At 46.3% G+C, this 10,555-nt stretch overlaps 1 non-coding gene across 1 annotated transcript; it reads right to left on the bottom strand.

Annotated features, from left to right (window-relative positions):
• Window positions 1–1,629: 1,629 nt before the first annotated feature.
• LOC117017916 (U6 spliceosomal RNA) lies at window positions 1,630–1,738 on the bottom strand. The gene has a single exon (XR_004422147.1). It is a non-coding gene; the product is annotated as a U6 spliceosomal RNA (small nuclear RNA).
• Window positions 1,739–10,555: the final 8,817 nt, after the last annotated feature.

The following is a 10,555-nucleotide window of genomic DNA, read 5'->3' as shown; positions in this document are numbered from 1 at the left end:
AAATATGCTGGGATTGGGTGGCCAGTTAGCTCAGTTGGTTAGAGCGCGGTGCTAATAACACCAAGGTTGCCAGTTCAATCCCCACATGGGCCACTGTGAGCTGTGCCCTCCTGAAAAAATAAAAAAATTTTTTTAAAAAAAGCATGCTGGAAAATGTACACACTGAACTCAAATATGAACAAGAACATAGAATAGCTATTAGAATAATAATATCAATTGCCTACTATGCGCCAGGCACAGTGTTGGGTGCTGGAGATATGGCAGTAAACTTCAATGAATATGGAGGTCACTACTTTCAGGCTGGTGCAACTTAGCAGAGTTGCCAGACTTTGTTCCAATAGTTGTACAGGTAGATGAAGCACTGCACCTGATGAGTGTATGACAACAGGGAGGTATATGAGGCCATGAGATACATAACATGGGCAGGGGGAGAGGGGGTGACCTGGCCTGGGGTTGAGGAGGAAGTCAGGAAACTGTCCCAAGGAAGTTAGGCACTGCGCTGAGCTCTGTGGAAAGAGGGGGGCCACGCTAGGCTGAGTGTGGGGAAGTGTTCTCAGCAGAACAAAATAGCAGATGCAAAGGCCTTGTGCTGGGGAGCCCATGTGCTAACAGAACTGAAAGAAGGCTCGTGTGACCGAACCTCGTCAGCTGAGGGTAGGGGCCAGAGGTGAAATGAACTGGAAAAATAAGTAGGCACTTGGGGAATTCACCGGGCAATATCTGGTGAAGCTGAAGGAGTGTCAACCTACGATCCAGCAGGCCCACTGCTAGGAACAGTCTAGAGAAACAGAAACAAGTGCCCCAGGAAACACGAGCAAGGATGAGGCCCTAGCCACACTGTGTGCAATCTCAGAAACTTGGAAGAACTCCAAGGTTCGTCAACAGGAGAGTGGACACATTGCAGTGTCTTTCTTGGATTCCCCAGAAAGCAGATCTGAGTCCGAAGTTTGTACAGTACTTTGTTGGGGAGCGTAGTGCCAAGTAAGCAAGAGGGAGGAAAAGTGGGCGTGAGGCAGGGAAAGGGGGTGAGTCAATACGAGGGTGCTCAGGAGGCCCTATTTACTATGGATTCTTAGGATAGTTCTGGGGTGGGAAGAGAAGAAGGGAGAAGAATGATCTTACTGGCTCCCTGTCCAAGGTTTGCCCCTTATGTAAGCACCTGGGAGGTTCCTCAGTGTGGCACACCTCAGCCACAGAGAAACCCCAGACAGAGGCCAGTTGGTTAGAGCCCACACAGGATCTGTTGTCATAGTAACGGTCAGGCTGGAACAAGTGGCCAAGGGAGATGACCTAAGAAGGGGAGGCTGAGAGGACCTGAAGAAGTCCGGGATATGTATGTTGCGAGGTGGAAAACTATAGAGCAGTGAAAAAGAATACAGCTCCATGCATCCACATGGATGACTGACCAAAAAATGTCGAACTGAAATGCAACAAGTTGCAGGAGTAGGTGCACAGTAAAGCTTATTTATATAAAGTTCAAAAACAGGGCAAAGAAAACAGTATATATGTAGTAAAGCAATGGGACAACTAAGGGATAAATCCAAAACTTCTGGGGAGTTAGGAGGAGACTGGGATGGAGCCATGGAAAATTTCAAAGAAAGGTGCTGATAATGGTTTTTTGTTGTTGTTTTAAATATGAAATGTTCCACAATTTTGCATGTTACCCCCGGTGCATTGGGCCATGATAATCTCCTCTGTTATGTTCCAATTTTAGTAAAAGTACTGCTGAATTGAACACTTTTTTTTCAATTGTGGCCAAATATATAGAGGATGCCAAAAAAATGTATACACATTTTAAGAAAGAAAAACTGTATTAAAATTGTAATACTCAACATATACCGATAACAAAAGATGAATACAAGTCACGTTTGACTTCTGCAATGACAAGAGGTGCTCAAAGTGGTTCCGATCAACGTCCAGATACTTCTGATGACGGCGAACTACTGTTTGAGCAACGTTGACCAAAGTGTCCACTAGCATACATTGTTTTTGGCACCCCCGGTATATAAGGCAAGATTTACCATTTTAACCATTTTTAGGTCTATAGTTTAGTGGCAGTAAGTACATTCACATTGTTGTACAACCATCACCACCATCCAACTCTAGAACTTTCTCATCATCCCTGTCTTAGCTTGGGCTACTATAACAATATAACAAAATAGACTGGGGGGCTTAAACAACAGACATTTATTTCTCACAGTTCTGGAGACTGGGAAGTCCAAGGTCAAGGTGCCAGCAGATTCCGTTCCTGGTGAAGGCTTGGTTTGTAGACAGATGCCTTATCCCTGTGTGCTCACATGGCCTTTCCTGGGGGTATGTACAGAGAGAGCTCTCTCTCTCTCTCTCTCTATTTCTCTCTTATAAGGGCACTATGGCCTAATGTAAACCTAATCACCTCCCGGAGACTCCACCTCCAATTACCATCACACTGGGGGTTAGGGCCCCAATACATGCGTTTGGGGAGGACACAAACATTCAGGCCATAACCATCCCAAACAGAAACTCTGCACCTGATAAGCAAATAACTTCCCAAGAGTCCCCTGGTCGCGCAACACAATGTACTTAATGCTACCGAACTGTACACTTTGAAATGGTTCAAGTGGTAAATTTGATGTTACATATATTTTACCACAATTAAAAGGAGGGGGGTAGGGAAGGAAAGTATCAGATCAGGCAAAGCCTTGTGACTATGGTAAGGATTTGAGCCTTTAACAACTTCTGTGCATTGTCTGAATTTTTACAAGACATTCAGGCAAGGGGTTGTACCAAGGAGGGGGACCCAAATCCTTCATTCATAGCTGGGAAAGTCAGGCCACATGGGAGAGGGGTCGCTTGTCGGAGACTTCTGGCTCACCGGCAGCAGGGCCCAGACAACAGACACTGAACACGTGCTACAGGCAAAGTCCTTCCTGGGTGCCCAGCGGACGGACAGGCTGGTATGTGAGGGGCAAGTCGACCTGACCTTCAAAGAGCTGGTCCCAGGTGAGGAGATAAGAGTCTGGGAAAGGTACTTGGCAGTACTAGGTGACAAGGGGTGCTGTGCTCTGAGCACGCCCACGAGAGCCTCATCTCTGCCTCTGCATGTTAGACTTGTTTATTTACAGGCCATTCCAGAAGGAAGACTGGGGCTCCTGGAAGGCATGCATTGATTCAGGCATTTATTGAACTACTATGTATGCAGGTACTGGTTTGAGAAGCTGGTATACAGTAGATGCTTGTTAAATGTACACTGCCTAGCATTCAGTAGGCCAGGCCTGGCACACAGTAGGTGTTCAATAAATGTTGAACTCCATGAAGGGAGGACTAACACAGGGCCTGGCACACAGGAAGTACTCGTTTGATGTTATGCCCTCCTGCCATTCTGACTACCTCCATCCTGAGCCTGAATCCTGGACACTGAAGCCCAGGGACCACCCCAGTTGTCCAGACTGTCATCTTCCCATTCAACAGGCATTTAAGGAGGATCCGCGAGGTACCAGTTACTAGGGGTGCCGAGGTTAACAAGGCAAGGGCGGCTTTATCTCTCTCATGTGCTCACATTCTAGTGGGAGAGATACTAAATAAGTAAACAAATTTAAAAAACAAGACGAGGTAATGATAAAGGCTTATGTTGACATTAAGCAAACCCTGGTGGTGTGAGATGGCAGGGAGGGACGGGCCAGACGGATTAATCAGGGAAAGGCCTCTGTGAGAAGGTGACATTGAGCTAAGGTCTAAAAGGGAAGAAGCAGCCAGCCATGTGATGATCTGGAGGAAGAGCATTTAGGCAGTGGGAACGGCATGTGTGTGCAGAGGCCTTGAGGACTTGGCCAGTGAGAAGTGAGCAGCTGCTATGCAAACAAGCTGAGGGGAGGCGGAAGCACGGTGTACGAGAGACAGGAAGGGGCTACATCTGGTAAGACCTTCCCTCCAGGGGTGAGGAGCTTGGGTTTTGTTCTAAGTCAGATGCAAAGCCACTGGAGGGCTTTAAGCAGTGTGTATGGCTGAACAATGACTCCCTAAAGAGGTCCACATCCTAACCCTTGGGACCTGTGAACATGTTACCTCACATGGCAGAAGGGGCTTTGCAGATGTGATCAAGTCACGATCTTGAGAGGGGGGACTGTCCTGGATTATCCAGGTGAGCCTGAGGTAACCACAAAGGTCCTTATAAGGGGTGCGCAGGAGGGTCAGAGAAGGAAGGAGATGAGACAATGGAAGCAGAGGTTGGACTGATGAGCTTTGAAGAAGGAGGAAGGGGTCTCAAGCCACTAGAAGCTGAAAAACGCAAGGCAATGGATTTACCCTCAGAGCTTCCAGAAGGAACCAGCCTTGCCATCACCTTACTCTTAGTCCCCTCCCCGTGACTCACTTTCCACTTCTGACCTCCAGAACTGTAAGAGAACAAATGTGTATTAAGTCACTACATTTGTGATAATTTGTTACAGCAGCAATCAGAAACTAATACAACCAGAGAGGGGACAGGATCAGATTTGTTACGTTAAGAGTTTTCTGGTTGCTGTTACAGAATGACCTGAGAAGGATCAAGAGTAGAAGCAGGATGACGGGGAGCAGGTTACGGCAGACTTTTCCAGGCAGTGGCCCGGACAAGATGGAAGCAGAGATGCTGGAGAGAGGAGCTCAGCTGTTAGGAAAATGTTAAGGGTTACTGCAGTTGACTAGGGTTTCCGATGGATTAGGTGGTGGTGGAGGAAGGGCAACGTGAAGGAAAGCAAGGACTCAGGGGTGACTCCTAGGGTGATCAGCTCCCCAGTTTCCCTACTTTCCCCAGGGCCTCACAGAACCCCACATTGCATTTGACAGGTTGTTCCTGGGAGGCTGGGCATTTTTATGTGATTAGGCTGGAACCGTTCTTTAGGAAATAAATGCCCTCAGTTAAAAGGCTTCTATAAGCCAGGGCCAGGGATTAAAGGCGGCCCAGGGTCAGGAGACAGCTGAGCGTGGAGACTTTTAATCTAAACCTTAAACGTTTTTATTTTTTCCTCCCTGAACCCAGGGTGTCACTTTAAACACATGTTTGGCAACATCGGCTGTTCTATTTTTCTTTTTAATTATACAAAGAGAGAGTCTGGAGACGGCTCAGCCCGGGATGGAGGAGGCAAGGAAAGTTTGGCAGCAGTTGGAAGCAGAGCAAATAAAAATTGAGTGGATTTGAAATCCTTTTGAAGGAGCCTGGAGACCAAACTCCCAACTACCCCGCACTTCATGTGGTCAGCCCTGACTCAGGAGTTCTAAAAGGAGACTGAGAGTCACCAGCTTAGAATGGGGAGGGGACAGGGGGGCACGTCTCTTAAGATAAAAATATCACCAGCACCAGCACTGCTCCTGTACCTTGAGTTTATTCCCAGGCCTCTGTCCCATTCCCTCCTTTCATCCTCTGAGCAGAAAACAGCTAACTAGATTGTTCATTCACATTTGCAAGGTACTTCCCTACTGTGTGCCAGGCACTGGGCTGAACCGTTTATCTGTGTTGTACAGTTTTGTGTGTTCAACTATTCTGAGTAGACATTCATAGATACCATTATCCCAATTTCAGAGATTAAATGTAACCCCCATTTACAAGTGTTTGCCCTCAAAGCCATTCCTCGCCCTTCCTCTGCTTTGCTGTTTCACAGAGTGGCCAATCCCTGCAGGCCAATCAACTGGTTCCCTGCATACATTACCCATTGGGAGGTGGTGGAGGGGGGCAGGAGGAAGCTGGGGTATTTCTCCCTCTCTCCAGCAGCAGCTACGTTTCCTGTGGGACCAGCTTCTATCTGGAGACTCCAGTCCTTCCTGGGTACCAGCAACACAGTGTCCTCCTGCTGCCTCTCCTCCCCCGGGGTGGCAGCGGCCCTCCTGCCGTCGTTAATCTGTAGATTAGTCACTCTGCCATTTGCCGCCTTCCACACTTCTTCCATTCCCTATGAAGCAATTCTCTGTATCAATTCCTCTATTCTGTTTGACCTAGTTGGAGTCTTACTAATACTTTTGTGAATACTCACAGATTAGTTGATTCATTAGATTTGGAATGAGATGATCCCCTTTCATTGAGCACAGAACATCCAACAAGAAGGAAAAGAGTAACCACTGTTTCTTGAGCATTGTGCTAATTGCCAGACAAATGTTCTTTCGCAAAATACTCCTAACAACCCTTTCTGCCCAGTCCCATTACTAGTCCCATTTTACAGGTGGGGCTCAGGGAGGTTGGGTTGCTTGCCCAAAGTGGCACGGTTATAAATCGACAAAGCCAGGATTCGAATCAAGGTGGGCCTAGCTCCAAAGCCCCCTGATAAACACGTTAGACCTCAACTTCCTTGGCTGGCTGAAGACCCCACCTCAACTTACTACAGGGTACTTACCTTAGCTTCCTAGGGCTGCTGTAACAAAGTATCACAAACTGGGTGGCTGAGAACACTAGAAAGTTATTATCTAACAGTTCTGGAGGACTGAGCCTGAAATGAAGGTCTTGGCAAGGCCAGGTTCTGGCTGAAAGCTCTATGAAAGAATCTATTGCCAGCCTCTCTCCTGGCTTCTGAGAGCCTAAGGCATTGCCCAATTCTCCCCGTTTCTCTTCACATCATCTTCTCTCTGGGCATATCTGTGTGTTCAAATTTCCCCTTTTCATAAGCACACTAGTCATATTGGATTAGAGCTCATCCTAATGACCTTTTTTTAACTTGGGTACCTCTATAAAGACCCTGTCCAAATAGGGTCACATTCTAAGGTGATGGGAGTTAGGACTTGAATGTATCTTTTTGGGGGAACACAATTCAACCCATAATAATCTCTGATCTCAGATGCTCAGTCCCTACAGTGTGATCTAGTTGGTCCTGTTTTGCTAAGGGAGGATTAGATCTTCCAGGAAGATATTTAACTCTGCTGATACCTCGCCCCTTTAAGAGATGCAATGATTCCCAAAGCATGTATGTATTGACAAAATTTATCCCAACATTTTACTCCAAAATATATAGAGAGATGTAAAGCACCTCGTATAGCCAAACAAATTTGGAAAAAAACAAACTTGAAAGACTTAATTTACATGGCTGCGAGATTTCTTTTAAAGCTCGAGTAATCAAGACGGTGTATACTGACAGAGGAATAGACAGAGAGAGCAATGGAATAGAATAGAGTCCAGAAACAGACCCTCCTGTATAGTCACTTGAGTTTTGACAAAATGTCCGTGCATTTCAATGGGGAAACCTACGAATTTCACTCAAAAATCAGTTTGAGGTGGACCATGCAAGTAAACATACAAGTAAAAACACTAAAGATTTTTTAAAATCTATGTTTTAAGGTTTTAAAACATAGGTAAATATCTTCATGACCTTGGGGTTTGGAAGGATTTCTTAGCCAGGACATGAAAAGCAAGTCCCATAAAAGGCCTGGGCACGAAGCCATAGACCCAGCAATGGTTTTTGAGCAGGGGGAAGAGTAAGCCCTACAAGCCCAGGAAATGGGGCACAGGGAGGCAGATGGGGGTTCCCCTAGACATGATCTCTGAGCTCCAAGTCCAGAGAATCATTTTGAGAACAACATAAACCCTAATTATGAATTTTGCAACCCGTCCCCTTCCTTCACCCAGTTCTTTGTGAAAGCCTTGTGGATCACTAGCTAAAGCTGCCTCCCAAATGTCCTGTGGAGTTGGCACCAAGGCTGGGCAGCTGAGAGATTTCATACATTCTATGTGACCCATAGAGGGAGTCATAGGGAGGCTAATGCCAACTCCACAGGACAACTTTTGAACTACTAGGAAAAAACCGATACAGAAATTCATGGCTTCTGGAAGGAATGACCTTCCCATCGTCAGAGGTATACAAGCACAGTTCTGTAAAGGCACAAGCTCAAGAAATGGTGGTTCTTCTTATTAATTTGGGATTTCAAACCTCAGAGCAGTCAGAGGGAAGGCATGGATGGAGAAACGGAGTAAATAGGCCAGCAACCACAATGGGCTCTGACAAAATGCTCGTTTTGAACTAAAGTGAAAGTAGTCTTCCTCGAGGACTTATTTGGGCAGGAAGGGGTACGGGGTCCCTCTTCACTTGGGCATCAGATTTACCCCTCCTAAACATCTGCCTGGGGATGGGTGACTGGGTATTCAAATTCAGGGTCCCTGAATAGGTATCTGTAAGAGCTCAATTTTTGTTCGCAAGGAGTGGGGGTTCAGAGAGGTTAATGTCATACTGCAGCTGAGTGGCCAAGGGGACAGCCAACCTTAACCACGGTAAAGACTAAAAGTACTTAAAAACCCAAGCTCATCTAGTGCGGTAGTTCTCAAACTTTACCCCAAGAACTTGTTAAAACTAAACTGCTTGGGTGGGTGTTTGTAGTAACTTGCATTTTAACAAAATACCTCTGGAGATTCTGATGAAGAGTCCGGGGAGACTCTGGTGGTGGTTAAGCCCCAAACTCTGGAGAGCCACCAAATGAGTTTAATGTCCTGTACTACTAACTACCGGCTCTGTCCATTTTTCTCACCTGTAAAACCAGATGGGTTGTTGTAAGGAATTTCTGAGTTCAATATAATAAAATAATAAATATATAATTATTTTATGTTAGATATAATAAATTATGATATATGATTTAATATATTTAATAAATATATTTTATAGTATGTATTTACTTGTAGTGAATATATACATTCTTTATTAAAAAGGGCTTAGAATAGTGCCTGTCACTGTAAGTACTACAATGTTAATTATTTTTTTCGCCCCATACAATAATGAGCTTGCTACCTGTCAAGGCAGCTCGTGCCATCTTTGAACAGCCCTGGGTTATGCCCATCGATCACAGTGGGCGGGTTGCAACAGCCCTTTCAGTTGGATCTTTATACCTTCATGCGCCGAGTTGACTGAAAAATTCTACTTGGCTTCTTGGAATATAAACCCCAAAATGCAGAGAATACACCTCCCTGGCCACTAGGGGGACCCACACACGGTGCTTGGAGGCACTGTGGGGGTGGGAAGCCAGAGGTCCAATTTCGGATCCTTTTCCATGGGCCTGTTTGGTGTCCTTGGGCAAGGTGCTTTGTCTCTGGGGCCTCAGTTTCTCCATCTGTTAAATAGGCGGTTGGGATGGGGTTGGTGCATCTCTCTGTTCCAGGTGGCTTCAAGAAAGGTGGGGAAAAGTTAGCAACCACGTGCGCAATCTAGGCCCCAGGGAGGGTAACGAGTTGTTCAGAAGCCTCCCCAAGTCTGGAGAGCACTTTTTTTTTCCTCTGTGCAGATGGTGGCATTCAAACCCCAGAGAATTAGGAGAGGGGGAGGAGCATGATATAGGAGCAGGAGAAAGGAAACCTGGCCCCACCCCCCCAGAGCCCTCTGTTGAGTTGCACCTGCCCCCACCCCCCCATCCTTTTGTTCTACTTAATCAGCAAATCTCTCCTCCCAGCTTCCAGCCTCTTCCCCTTCCAGACCTGCTGGCCTCCCTCAGGCCCCATCAGCCTCCGAATATGTGTACCCAATTCAGAACTGGGGGCTTTTCGGAACCAGGGACATTTCATTATTTTATTCATTGAACATTTTCCATTGGGAGTCTCTGGTGTGTGCGAGACCCTGAGAGACCCTGGGGTGATAGCAAAATGATTTAAACAGACAGGAACTTGGCTCTCAGGACGCTCATGTTGGGGGGGAGGGGTGCGGACCAACAGGTCAATACATAAATAAAGTGATTTTAGATACTGTGGCGATCAGAGCTATAAAAGAAATAAAACAGGGTGAAATGACCGAACGTGAAATAGTAAAGGTCTCTCTTTGGAGGTGATATTTGAGCTGAGACACAGATGGCAAGTACAAAGGCCACCAAAGAAACAAGTCCAGTGGGGTGAGATTTCAAATTCCAAGTGCTCTACCCTAGTGTTCATAAAAACAGAGAAAGGCCTCTGGGGAATCCCAGAAACTTTTTTTGGGGGGGAGGGGGGAGGGACTTCAGTTTTATTTCATAATATGGGTGAGTGGAGGGGCGCTCTCTAGTGGTGACAAGAGTTATACTTCACAACTGGCGGACCTGGAACGCCAGTTGCTTGTGACTTGACTCCGGGCTAGTGAGCATCACTCACTCCTGTCTCTCCCACACTTATCCATTCAAATATTTACTGAGCACCGCGTATGTACCAAGCAATATTCTAGATACTGGGGGTTGAGTTCGACAGTGAAGATCGCTGTCCTCCTGGAGCTGATATCCGGAGGGGACATTTCCTAGCCCAGTACTCTACCCCCACCAAACTCCTGTCCTCCATTATTCTGCAGTTAAATTGGCCTCCTAACACTCCAACAGCCAGAGATTGCTGCTTCGGAGTCTTTGCACCTGCTGTTCCCTTCCCCTAATGCAGGTCGCTGGCTCTTTGCATTGCTAATTCAGGTCTCAGCTCAAATATGCCCAAGTCAGACATGTGCCCCTCTGTACACGAAAAATAAGATTCCACTGAAAGTTACCATTTTCCTGGAATTCCTCAGCCTAGCATTTAATAGGTGCTCAATAAACACTTGCTGAATGTTGTGTGTTATCCGGTACCGGCCAGTGTACTTTGTGTCAGACGGTGAACTGTAAGTGAACAAACTGGACAAAACAGACAAAA

Source organism: Rhinolophus ferrumequinum, chromosome 25 (assembly GCF_004115265.2).
Source record: "Rhinolophus ferrumequinum isolate MPI-CBG mRhiFer1 chromosome 25, mRhiFer1_v1.p, whole genome shotgun sequence".
Taxonomy (NCBI): Eukaryota; Metazoa; Chordata; class Mammalia; order Chiroptera; family Rhinolophidae; genus Rhinolophus; species Rhinolophus ferrumequinum.
This window is presented reverse-complemented; position numbering and strand designations above follow the sequence as displayed.